Source organism: Hylobates moloch, unplaced genomic scaffold (genome assembly GCF_009828535.3).
Source record: "Hylobates moloch isolate HMO894 unplaced genomic scaffold, HMol_V3 SCAFFOLD_9, whole genome shotgun sequence".
NCBI classification, from domain to species: Eukaryota; Metazoa; Chordata; class Mammalia; order Primates; family Hylobatidae; genus Hylobates; species Hylobates moloch.
Window position 1 is genome coordinate 80888996 of NW_026652284.1, and position 13454 is coordinate 80902449.

Here is a 13454-nt window from a genome sequence, read left to right on the forward strand (position 1 = left end):
TTGGGAGGCCGAGGCGGGCGGATCACGAGGTCAAAAGATCGAGACCACGGTGAAACCCCGTCTCTACTAAAAATACAAAAAATTAGCCGGGCGTGGTGGCGGGCGCCTGTAGTCCCAGCTACTCGGAGAGGCTGAGGCAGGAGAATGGCGTGAACCCGGGAGGCGGAGCTTGCAGTGAGCCGAGATTGCGCCACTGCACTCCAGCCTGGGCGACAGAGCAAGACTCCGTCTCAAAAAAAAAAAAAAAAAAAAAAAAAAAAGAACTGCATCGTCAGGTGCTTTCACTGTTATGTGAACAGCACAGAGTGTCCTCAGGTTCCTACACAAGTCTACAGGACATAGCCTACTACATGCCCATGCTATACATGACTGTATTTCCATAAAATTCTTAGAGGCGGAAGGCCATCCAACATCATTTAACTCGATATCATTATTTTACAAATAAGGACACTAAGAACAGAAAGGCTGTAACTTTGCTACTTTACACGCTACTCTCATCCCCACAGGTTCTAGTCCTATTCATGATTCATTGTCGAAATATAAAATGCAGTCGTGCACTGCATAATGACATTTTGGTCAGCGATGGACTGCATATATGAAGGTGGTCCCATAAGATTAGAATACAATATTCTTACTATAACTTTTCTATGTTTAGATACACAAATATTTACCACAGTGTTAAAACTGCCTACAGTATTCAGTACAGTAACATGTTGTAGAGGGTTGTAGCCTAGGAACAACAGGCCATACCATATGGCCTGGGTGTGCAGTAGGCTCTTCTATCTAGGTTTGGGTAGTAAGTACACTCTACACAAACAATGAAATAATCTAATGATGCATTTCTCAGAATGCGTGTGCCTGTCATTAAGCAATGCATGACTGTACATCATCTTCAACGTAATAGTTTATTTTTCACAATTCTATTGTAATTTGTCCCTTTCCATGCTCTAGATTATGTGCTAGATGGGTGCAAGCATGTACTGCATCCTTCATGCAAAACATACATAATGACAGTGGGTGGACAAGGGCCCTCCTCCCTACACTATAAAACCTGGAGAATCTAGTGGACTTCTTTAAGGTGTGGTCTGCTGTGTGTGAAGCTATGCAAATCACTGTAGTCTACATTTACCATATGTACATTTATGGCCTAGGTAAACCCTTAAAATTCAGAATTCCTTACGTATCCTTATTACACTCACATCCCACCTCACTCACTCCAACCTCCAGGGGCCCTCGTAAATAAGGATATACAACAAAAGACAACTGGACAGCGGACTAAGGAGATGACTTAGTCAAACTGTATTTTTAAAATGGCATGTTTGTAGAACAGACATGAAATGACTGAGAAATGGTAGAATGACTCATATGTGTGGTATTAGATGTATTTCTTCTCTCTCCACTGGAAATGTTGATTTAATGCAGAGATCTTTGGTAGAAAGGGAATAAATAGTCTTATATCTAAGGGAGTTGAGGAGTGTCTGTAGCTTTAAAGGGAATCTGTGGCTCTTTTCCTGCTGTCTCTGCTCTGGACTGGGGGTAATCTATTTTGGGAAGGAGTCTTTTTTGAAAAGAAAGTAGGAAGTACATGCTTAGAAATGGCTCCAGGTTCACAAAAGATAAACAGAGATTCCCTGCCTCCAGGTTTTCTAGCCTAGTTTATGAGGATAGAAATAAATAAAGGATTATAGGCAGAAGTTGTAATTTTGGCTAGTGCTTTCCTCATGCTGCCAATTAGGAAGGGGTGGGGCAAGAAGTGGAAGACACCGATATTCTAAAGCAGAGCTCAATCACTAGTCCTGATAACTCCTTCAGCAGAGTAATAATTTCAAGCAGAAGACAATGAATTATAGCAATTCTCTTTCTGAGTGAGCCCTGGCCCCTGCACACAGCCTCTCCTATTAAAATGGTGAATCTGTGAGTTAGCTCAGTTTACATGTGTGTACTCAGGGCATTCTGGAGAATCTTTCAGAAATGGGAATAGAGGATGATAAGTTCCTCTATCAGTTTCCCATGGACCTATTTTCGCAAACTGCCCAGAGACCAGAGACCTGCTCATTGTGACTAACATGGGAAAGAATGGTTAAAGACTATGGATCTTAAGTTTTAATAGCTACATAGCTCTTCCAGATTTGCTGCTTTCCAGGAAATGTCTTTAATAAACAGGCTTTGTTTGTTCAGACATTGTCAATTAAAACCAATTCCTAGTGTTAGCAACTGTTAATACAAACCTTATTTTCCTTCTAATTCTTATTCTCAATCTCAAAACCATTTAATATTTTGCCATTTGTTCTACAACAAATAATAAGGAAACTGGGAATAATATGGTAAATTTCTTTATCTCAAAAAACAATTTTCTAAATGACTTGTAGATAGGAGCAGGACACAATATAAAACTGTTAAGAGCTCATTTTTAAAAGTTTGAACAACTGCTAAACTTTTGTCCTTGTACTCAAGAGAACTAGAGTGTTAAGCAAAGATAATTATGATTTAAAAATTGTTCTTTAAAATGCTATCAGAAGATAATGGCTTCACAGTCTTCAAACAATAGGAGAGTTTCTTGTTTTTAAATAAATAAAACAAATTACACTCTCAGGATTGACAAGCTTTGGATTTGGGGAAATTAACTATAATATGAAATGTTATATCTTAAACTGTAGAGAAGTATAAGAAAAGACACACAAAAACAAATAAAAGGCAAACTTCCAGGTTTATGGTAGCTATTAAATTTACCACTAATATTTTTGCATGTCTTCTTCAATGATACTACCAAAATAAATCTATTCCAAATACATCTAAATATTTTTATTCAAATTGTGTCCTTTCATACCATGTCTCTCTGGCCTAAGTTTTTCTTTTTAATTATATTTTATTGGATGGTTTCAGGAGTGTAACTGAAATCATTTAAAGATTAACCCAAGAGTTCTTAATGTCAAAGACCTTTATCTCCACATCACTTCCATCACTTAGGTGGACTTTGCACACTTAGAACTTAACTCCACCGCCCAGATCTTGACCCACAACTACCTTTTATATTCTGTTACACTTTAGGAAATATTTCTCATTTATGTCTCTCAATCTCTCCCTCACCCTCCTTTTGGCTACCCCAAGCAGGAAGAAATCTGCCCGTACAACCATCCCTAACTCTCTTCAGCCAGCTTCTGGTTCCTTCTAAGGCTCAAAGCAGATCACTTCCACTTTCACCAGGAAAGAAAATACCTTACCCATCCATGGGACCAGGACATAAAGAAGCAAGGACAACGAACATAAGTATAAAGTTGGGGAGAGGCCTAGCAATTGGAGAAAAGACTATAATCAACATCTAGAAAGAATTGAGCATTGGATCAAATCTCAGTGTCAGGATTCTGCTAACCCCAAAGTACAACTTGCCTCTCACTCTAGACAAGGCTGAAGCAAGGAAAAACAATCAAGTGATCTTAAGTGATAAATAGCGAAGGCAGTTCCAGACTTGAATCAAGAGATTCATGATCTGTGAATTTATCAAGAATTATTTTTCAGGATAAGCACTAAGTACTAGACACCAATCAAAAGGTTTGTATCTTAGGTCCTAACTCTGCCATTTTCTAAGGTACTATCTTGAGTAGTCCAACTCTAAGAGTCCCAGTTTCCTCATTTGCAAAACTGGGATAATATCTGTCTTTCTTACTTCACAATATTTTTGTACAGAACTTTGAAAACTATAATGAAATACACAAATATAAGATGCTATGTATTTTTTCTTAGTTTCTTAGTAAAAGTTCCCCTCAAAATAAGTTCACTTTGAATTAAGGGTAAAAGGATTTCCACATCTTGGTAACAACAAGTAAAAGGAATTCTGCCTTGAACGGGGTCGGGGCAACAATGGGAGTAACTCATAGAGTTTGGTGCTCTTCACAGAGTGAACAAGCAGAGAAGCCCAAGGAGATAATAACAGCATTGTACACTGGCACATGAGTATGTACATAGGGCAGATCAACAGTCCCAAATGGATATGTTGCCATGGCCTTAATATCATATCTAAAACCAGCACTCCAGAGGCTGGGTGTGCTGACTCATGCCTGTAATCCCAGCACTTTTGGAGGCAGAGGTGGGAGAACTGCTTGAGCCCAGGCATTCAAGACAAGCCTGGGCAACATAGTGAGACCTTGTCTCTAAAATAAAAAATATATATTATATATGTATATAATATATATTATGTATATATATAATATACATAATATATATTATATACATATATAATATACATAATATATATTATATACATATATAATATATATATGTGTGTGTGTGTATATATATATATATATATAAGTTGGGTGTGGTGACGCACACCTGTAGTCCCAGCTACTCGGGAGGCTGAGGTGGGAGGATGGTGATATAATTTGGCTTTGTGTCCTCACTCAAATCTCATCTTAAATTGTAGTCCCCACATGTCAAGGGAGGGACCTGGTGGGAGGTGAATGGAGCATGGGGGTGGTTTCCCCCATGCTGTTCTCATGATAGTGAGGGAGGGCTCACAAGATCAGATGGTTTTAAAATTGGTAGTTTCCCCCACACACTCTCTCTTGCCACCATGTAAGACGTTCCTTGCTTCCCCATAACCTTCCACCATGATTCTAAGTTTCTTGAATTGACACACAGTTCCAGCCATGTGGAACTGTGTGTCAATTAAACCTTTTGTTTATAAATTACCCAGCCTCAAGCAGTATCTTTATAGGCAGTGTGAAAACAGACTAATACAGAGAATTAGTACCAGGAGTGGGGCACTGCTATAAAAATAACCTGAAAAAATGGAAGTGACTTTGGAACTGGGTAACAGGCAAAGGTTGGAACAGTTTTGGGGGCTCAGAAGATATGGGAAAGCCTGGAACTTCCTAGAGACTTGCTGAATGGTTTTGACCAAAATGCTGATAGTGATATGGACAATGAAATCAAGGCTGAGGTGGTCTCAGAAAGAGATGAGGAACTTACTGGGAACTGGAGTAAAGGTCACTCATGCTATGCTTTAGCAAAAAGACTGGTGGCATTTTGCCCCTGCCCTAGAGATCTGTGTAACTTTGAACTTGAGAGAGATGATTTAGGGTATCTGGCAGCAGCAATTTCTAAGCAACAAAGCATTAAAGATGTGGCCTTGATTTTTCTGAAAGTGTACAAATGTGTTCATGAAGAGATAATCTACAATTGGAACTTATGTTTAAAATGGAAGCAGAGCATAAAAGTTTGGAAATTTGCAGCCTGACTGGTAGAAAAGAAAACCCCATTTTCTGGGAGAAACTCAAGCATGCTGCAGAAATTTGCCTAAGTAACAAGGAACAGAATGTTAGTAGCCAAGAAAATGGGAAAAATTTCCCCAAGGCATGTCAGAGATCTTCATGGCAGCCCCTCCCATCACAGGCCAGAAGGTCTAGGAGGGAAAAATGGCTTTGTGGGCTGGGATCAGGCCCCTGCTGCTCTCTGCAGCCTCGGGATATGGTGTCCAGTGTCCCAGCCACTCCAGCTCCAGCCATGGCTAAAAGGGGCCAGACTACAGCTCAGACCATTGCTTCAGAGGGTGCGGGGCCCAAACCTTGGCAGCTTCCATGTGGTGCTGGGCCTGTAGGTGTGCAGAAGACAAGAGTTGAGCTTTGGGAACATCTGCCTAGATTTCAGAGGACATATGGAAATGCCTGGATGTCCAGACAGAAGTCTGCTGCAGGGACAGAGCCCTTATGAAGAACCTCTGCTGGGGCAGTGTGGAAGGGAAATGTAGGGTTGGAGCCCCCCCACAGAGTCCCCACTGGGGCCCTGCCTCGTGGAGCTACGAGAAGAGGGCCACTGTCCTCCAGACCCCAGAAAAGTAGATCCACTGACAGCTTGCACCATGCATCTGGAAAAGCCACAAGCATTCAACGCCAGCCCATGAAAGCAGCCACAGGGGCTGTACCCTGCAGAGCCACAGGGACAAAGCTGCTCAAGGCCGTGGGAGCACACCCCTTGCATCAGTGTACCCTGGATGTGAGACATGGAGTTAAAGGAGATTTGGGAGTTTAAGATTTAATGACTGCCTGGCTGGGTTTCAGACTTGCATGGGGCCTGAGGCCCCTTTGTTTTGGCCAATTTCTCCCATTCGGAATGGGAGCATTTACCCAATGCCTGTGCCCTCATTGTACCTTGGAAGCAACTAACTTGCTTTTGATTTTACAGACTCATAGGTGGAAGAGACTTGCCTTGTCTCAGATGAGACTTTGGACTTGGACTTTAGGTTAATACTGGAATGAGTTAAGACTTTGGAGGACTGTTGGGAAGGCATGATTGGTTTTGAAATGCGAAAAGGACATGAGATTTGGGAGGGGCCAGGAGCAGAACTATATGTTTTGGCTCTATGTCCCCACCCAAATCTCAAGTTGTAATCCCCACATGTCAACGGAGGGACCCGGTGGGAGGTGATTGGATCATGCGGGCAGTGTCCCCCATGCTGTTTCCATGATACTGAGGGAGTTCTCATGAGATCTGATTTTTTTTTTTTTTTTTTTTTGAGACAGAGTCTCGCCGTCACCCAGGCTGGAGGACATCTGATGGTTTTAAAAGTGGCAGTTTCCCCTGCATTTTCTCTCTCTCCTGTTGTCATGTAAGATGTGCCTTGCTTACCTTTCACCTTCCATGGGGATTCTAAGTTTCCTGAGGCCTCCCCAGCCATGAGGAACTGTGAGTCAATGGAACTTCTTTTGTTTATAAATTCTTTAGAGCAGTGTAGACTAATTCAAATGGCTTGAGCCTGGAAGCTTGAGGCCGCAGTGAGCTGTGATCATGCCACAGCACTCCAGCCTGGGCAACAGAGTAAGACCTTGTCTCAAAAAATAGAATAAAATAAAACAAAACCAGCACTCCATACATATACTGCAGACTCTGCTCCAAAATTCTCTGCCAATGGTAACAATACCTCCCTAGAAACCCTGGTTTCAAATCCTTGATGCTTTCTTTTCTCTTGACAGTGAATTAGACACAAAGCCCTGTCAGTTCTGTCTTTCATTGTCCTGCAAATTCTTTTTCCATTTTATTGACACTGGCTTCACTCTTAATTTGTGCCCTAACAAACAATTTTATACATGAAGTTTTCCAATGTCTTCCTAACTGGTCTCTCAGTCTCATTCTCTCTTCTGTCACCCTCTACACCCCCGTCAATCGCATTAATCTATCATGTACATTTTTTCATCCCATGCTTTGTGAACATCACTTCCAAGCTAAAAGTATTTTTAGTAGCTCCTATGGCCCAAGCATGACCTTCTACCTTAGCTAATCTCCATTTCCACTTTTGCCTCTCTACAATCCGTTCTCAATACAGAAAAAAAAAAAATTTCCAAAAACACAAACCATTTCCTTTCATTCCCTTACTTGAAATATGTCAATGGCAGCCCAATGTATTTAAACAACAGCCAAATTCCTTAATAAAGGTTAATTATCAGGCTACAAAGCCCTGATAATTTTGTTCCTGTCTACCTCTCCGAATTCATCTTTAACCATTCCCCCTTCTTGTTTTCTACACTCTACCCCCAACTTGCCTCCTTCCTGCCTCAGAGGTGCACTTACTTTTCTTCCTGCTGGAATGTACTTCCCCTGGATGGAGGATCACTCAGGTCTCAGCTCAAATGTCACTTACTTCTCCCCATGTTACTTCTCACATCACCCTGCTTACTTTGTTCGTGTTCTTATTACAATCTATAATTTTCTTATTTATGTGCTTAATCATGTATTGTACATCTCCCCAGTTTGAAAGTAAACTTTGAGGGCATGAGTTTGTCTTGTTCCACACTATCCACAGTATTTCGCATTACCTATTACACACTAAGTGCTCAACCTGTATCTTTTCTGTTAAGTGAATGTATGGTCCAAACGTAAAGTATGCATTCAAACAAGTCTTTCAGTGGAGTCTGGAAGTCAGTATAAATGCTTAAGTAATGACAATGAAAATGAAGGCATTCAGTGAAGATGGCCGAAAAATATAACTAAACTAAAAATGTGTGGAAAAAATGCGGTACCAATAAAACTGATATTACATTTAAAAAGAAATCATGTTCATATGACTACTTCTTGAACATCTTTTAATGTCCGAGAAATAGGAATATTTAGAAATAATAAACATTTGTTGACTCCTTCCATAAGCAGGTACGTATTAGATAGAAATTCAATATGATATACACCTATTATGTATACACAAAAATTTTTAGAAATAAGAAATTTTTTTAATTAAAGAAAAATTTAAAGATTTACCCAGAAATGAAAAAAAAAAGTAGTTTAGGTATTTCACACTTATTTCATATAATATGGAACACTAGCATTAATGCTGGTTTTTTTTTTTTAATTCAGAATTTTTTTTAAACAGATAGGGTCTCACTATGTTGCCCAAGCCGGCCTCAAACTCCTGGGCTCAAGTGATCCTCCTGCCTTAGCCTCCCAAAGTGCTAGGACTACAGGTGTGAGCCACTGTGCCCAGCCTGGAATGTTTTAACAAGTTAAATGTTCAACACATTTAGAGTAAAAAATAACATTTCAGAACATTAAAAACCCATAAATTTATAAAAATACAAGTGTTAAGCATACATTGCCATTCTAATAGAAATTAGGAAAAAAAAGTGAAACATTTTAAAAGAAACCATATAAAAATGGGGAAAATTTAAATAATCACTAAAAAATTGAGAATAAAATTCTGATTTCTTCAAAAGCACAATTTTGCAAAAAAAAAATTGCATTACTAGTATCACAGCTGAGCTGTGAGCATATTTTTTATTACTTTATCTTTTTTAAAACAGTCTTTATTTTTCAGACCAGTTTTAGGTTCACAGCAAGACTGAACAGATTTCCCATATTCCCCCACCCTAACACCACCAGAGGGTACATCTGTTATAACTGATGACCCTACACTAACACATCATTATCACCCAGAGTCCATAGTTTGCATTAGGGTTCACTCTGGGTGTTATATATTCTATGGGTTTAGACAAATTTACAATGACATGTATTCATCATTATAGCATCATGCAGATTAAGTTCACTGCCCTAAAAATTTTCTGGGCTCTGCCTATTCATCCCTCCCTCTACCCAACCCCTGATATTTTTATTGTCTCTATAATTTTGCCTTTTCCAGAATGTCATATAACTGAAATCATACAGTATGTAGCTATTTCAGATTGACTTCTTTCCCTCGTTAACATGTGTTGTTTTCTGTATCTTTTCATGGTTTCATAGCTTCTCTTTAGGACTGCATAATATGCCATTCTCTGTATGTATTACAGTTTATCTGTTCACCTACTGAAGGACATCTTGGTTGCTTCCATGTTCTGGCAATTATGAATAAGGCTGACATGAACATCCACATGCAGGTTTTTGTGTGGACAGTTTTTCACTCTTTTGGGTAAATACCAAGGAGCATGATTGCTGGATGGTAAGAGTATGTTTAGTTTTTTTAAGAAACCACCAAATTGTCTCCCAAAGTGGCTGTAGCATTTGGCATTCCCACTAGCAATGAATAAGAGTTCCTGTTAATCCACATTGTCACCAGCATTTGGTGTTATCAGCATTCTAGATTTTAGCCATTTTAGTAAGTGTGTAGTGAGATCTCATTGTTTTAATTTGCATTTCCCTGATGATATATGACATGGAGCATTTTTTTCATATGTTTATTTGCCATCTGTATATCCTCTGTGATGAGGTGTCCATTAAGATTTTTGGCTCATTTTTAAAATCAGGTTGTTCATTTTCGTTTTTTTTTTTTTTTTTTTAGTACAGGGGACTTTATTGATGGTACACGACCAGGTAGAGCTCTTTGTGGGGTCTGCATGGAAATTATGAGAGGAGGTGAGATTCCCAGTGTGGTGGGGGACTGAGCATGGCAGGGACTGCCCAGAAGCTGAAGGTCTCTTTCTTCCTCTTGTGCTCTCACTGGGGCTGGTTGTTGAGCAGTCTTACTCCTTGGAGGCCATATGGGCCACCACCCTGTTGCTGTAGCCAAATTCACTGTTATACAAGGAAATGAGCTTCACAAAGTGGTCACTGAGGGCAATGCCAGCCCCAGCATCAAAAGTGGAAGAGTGAGTGTCACTGTTAAAGTCAGAGGAAACAACCTGGTGTTCAGTGTAGCCCAAGATGCCCTTGAGGGGCCCTCCGACACCTGCTTCCCACCTTTTTGATGTCATCATATTTGGCAGGTTTCTCCAGATGGCAGGTCAGGTCCACAACCAACACGTCTGCAGAAGGGACACGGAAGGCCATGCCAGTGAACTTCCGGTTCAGCTCGGGGATGGCCTTGCCCACAGCCTTGGCAACACCAGTAGATGCAGGGATGATGTTCTGGAGAGCCCCATAGACATCATGCCAGTTTCCCACAGAGGCCATCCACAGTCTTCTGGGTAGCAGTGACAGCATGGATTGTGGTCACAAGTCCTTCCACAATGCCAAAGTTGTCATGGATGTACTTGGCAAGGGGGATCAAGCAGTTGGAGGTACAGGAGGCATTGCTGATGATCTTGAGGCTGCTTTCATACTTCTCATGGATCATGCCCATTATGAATACGGGGGCATCAGCAGAGGGGGTAGAGATGATGACCCTTTTGGCTCCCCCCATTAAGTGAGCTCCAGCCTTCTCCATGGTCGTGAAGATGCCAGTGGACTCCATGGCATACTCAGCTTCAGCATCACCCCATTTGATTTTGGTGGGATCTTGCTCCTGGAAGATGGTGATGGGATTTCCAATGATGACAAGCTTCCTATTCTCAACCTTGACGGTGTGGTGGAATTTGCCATGGGTAGAAATACTGGAACATGTAGACCATGTAGTTGAGGTCAATGAAGGGTCATTGATAGCAACAATATCCACTTTACTAGAGTCAAAAGCAGCTCTGGTGACCAGGTGCCCAATATGGCCAAATCTATTTACTCTGGCCTTCACCTTCACCATGATGTCTTAGAGACATGGCTTTGAGAAGAGGATGGTGAGCACTGAGCGACCCCAGCCAGTGCCCATACCCACCTCTCTTTTTGTTGAGTTTTAAGAGTTCTTTGTGTATTTTGGATAACAGCCTTTATCATATATGTCTTTTGAAAACATGTTGGGCTGGGTGCAGTGGCTCACACCTGTAATCCCAGCACTTTGGGAGGCCGAGGTCAGCAGATCACCTGAGGTCAGGAGTTCGAGACCAGCTTGGCCAACACGGTGAAACCCCGTCTCTACTAAAAATACAAAAATTAGCCAGGTGTGGTGGTGCGCACCTGTAGTCCCAGGTACTCAGGAGGCTGAGGCAGGAGAATAGCTTGAACCTGGGAGGTGGAGGTTGCAGTGAGCCAAGATTGCGCCACTGCACTCCAGCCTGGGTGACAGAGTGAGACTCTGTCTCAAAAAAAAAAAAAAAAAGTAAAGAAAACATTTATCCCAGTCTGTGCCTTTTATTTTTATTCCCTTAATGATGTCTTTGCAGAGCAGAGAATTTTAATTTTAATGAAGTCCAACTATCAATTCTTTCATACTGTACGATTTCAATTAAATGACACTCTGGGAAAGACAAAATTAAAGAGACAGTAAAAATATCCATGGTTTGGGGTTAGAAAGGAGGGAGAAAAGAACAGGCAGGGCACAGACGATTTTTAGGGCAGTGAACCTAATCTGTATGATACTATAACATGGATACATGTCATTATAAATTTGTCCAAACACACAGAAAATGTAACACTGAGTGAACCCTAATCGTGAAAGAAATCATGCCTTCAGTGTCTTATCTAAAAAGTCATCACCAAACGCAAGGTCATCTGGATTTTCTCCTATGTTATCTTCTGGGAGTTTTATAGTTCTGTGTTTTACATTTAAGTCTGTGATCCACTTTCAGTAAATTTTTATGAAGGGTATAAGTTCTGTGCCTAGATTAAATTTTTTTTTGCATGTAAATGTCCAGTTGTTACAGCATCATTTATTGAAAAACTATTTTTCTCCATTGTATCCTTTGCTTTTTTGTCAAAGATCAGCTGAATATATTTATGTAGGTCTATTTCTAGGCTTTCTATTTGGTTTCATTACCATAGCTTTACAGTAAGTCTTGAAGTTGGGTAGTGTCAGTCTTCCAATTTTGTTCTCTTTCAATTTCATGTTGGTTATTCTGGGTCTTTTGCCTTTCCACATAACCTTTATAATTAGTTTGTCAATATCCACAAAACAACTTGCTGGGATTTTGACTGGGATTCCATTGAATCTATAGATTAGGTTGGGAAAAAGTGGTATCTTGACAACATTGAGTCTTCCTATCCACAAGCCTGCAACATCTCTCCATTAGTTTAGTTCTTCTTTGATTTCTTTAATCAGTTTTGTAGTTTTCCTCCTACAGTTTTATGTATATTTGTTAATTTCTTTTGGAGGGTGCTAATGTCAATGGTATTGTTTTTAATTACAAATTCCACTTGTTCATTGCTGTTATATAGGAAAGCAATTAATTTTTGCATATTACCTTTGTATCCTGCATTTTTGCTATAATTGTTTATTAGTTCCAGGAGGGTTTTTGTCAGTTTATTCAAATTTTCTATATAGAAGATCATGTCATCTGCAAATAAAGGTAGTTTTATTTCTTTATTCCTAATCTGTATAACTTTTATTTATTTTGTGTTTTGAGATGGAGTCTCATGCTGACACCCCAGCTGGAGTTTAGTGATGCGACCTTGGCTCACTGCAACCTCTGCTTCCTGGGCTCAAGCGATTCTCCTGCCTCAGCCTCCCGAGTAGCTGGGATTACAGGCGTGAGCCACTGTGCCCAGCCTGTATAACTTTTATTTTCTTATCTTACTGCATTAGCTAGGACTTCCAATATGACATTGAAAAGCAGTGGTGAAAGGGAACATCCTTGCTTTGTTCCTCTTCTCAGTGAGAAACCTCCAAGTTTCTCACCATTAGGTATGCTAGCTGTAGGGTTTTTGAAGATCCTTTTTTTATTGAGTTGAGGAAGTTCTCCTTTATTTGTAGTTTACTGAGAGTTTTTTCATAACAATAAACAGGTTTTAGATTTTATTGAATGCTTTTCTTACGTCTACTTATAGGATCTTGTGATTTTTCTTCTTTAGCCTAATGAATGTGATGAATTACATTAACTGATTTTCAAATGTTGAAGCAGCCTGGCATATCTGGGACAAATTCCACTTGGTGAGGATGTGTAAGTATTTTTGTACATTGTTAGATCTGATTTGCTAATATTTTGTTGAGGATTTTTGCATCTTTGTTCATCCGAAATATTGGTCTATAGTTTTATTTTCCTGTAATGTCTTTGCTTTTGGTATTAGGGGAAAGTCGGCCTCACAGAATGAGTTAAGAAGTATTGCCTCTGCTTCTATCCTCTGAAAGAGGTTGTAGGGAATTGGTATAGCTTCTTCCTTAAATGTCTGGTAGAATTCACCAGTGAACCCATCTGGGCCTGATCCTGTTTTAGAAGGTTATGGATTTTTTATTAAAT

At 40.0% G+C, this 13454-nt stretch overlaps 1 protein-coding gene and 1 pseudogene across 4 annotated transcripts in view; both read right to left on the reverse strand.

Annotated features, from left to right (window-relative positions):
* ANKRD46 (ankyrin repeat domain 46) overlaps positions 1–13454 on the reverse strand; it is a 58711-nt gene that overhangs the window by 36824 nt on the left and 8433 nt on the right. The gene's annotated exons all lie outside the window — the stretch shown is intronic.
* LOC116813474 (glyceraldehyde-3-phosphate dehydrogenase-like) lies at positions 9089–11131 on the reverse strand (annotated as a pseudogene).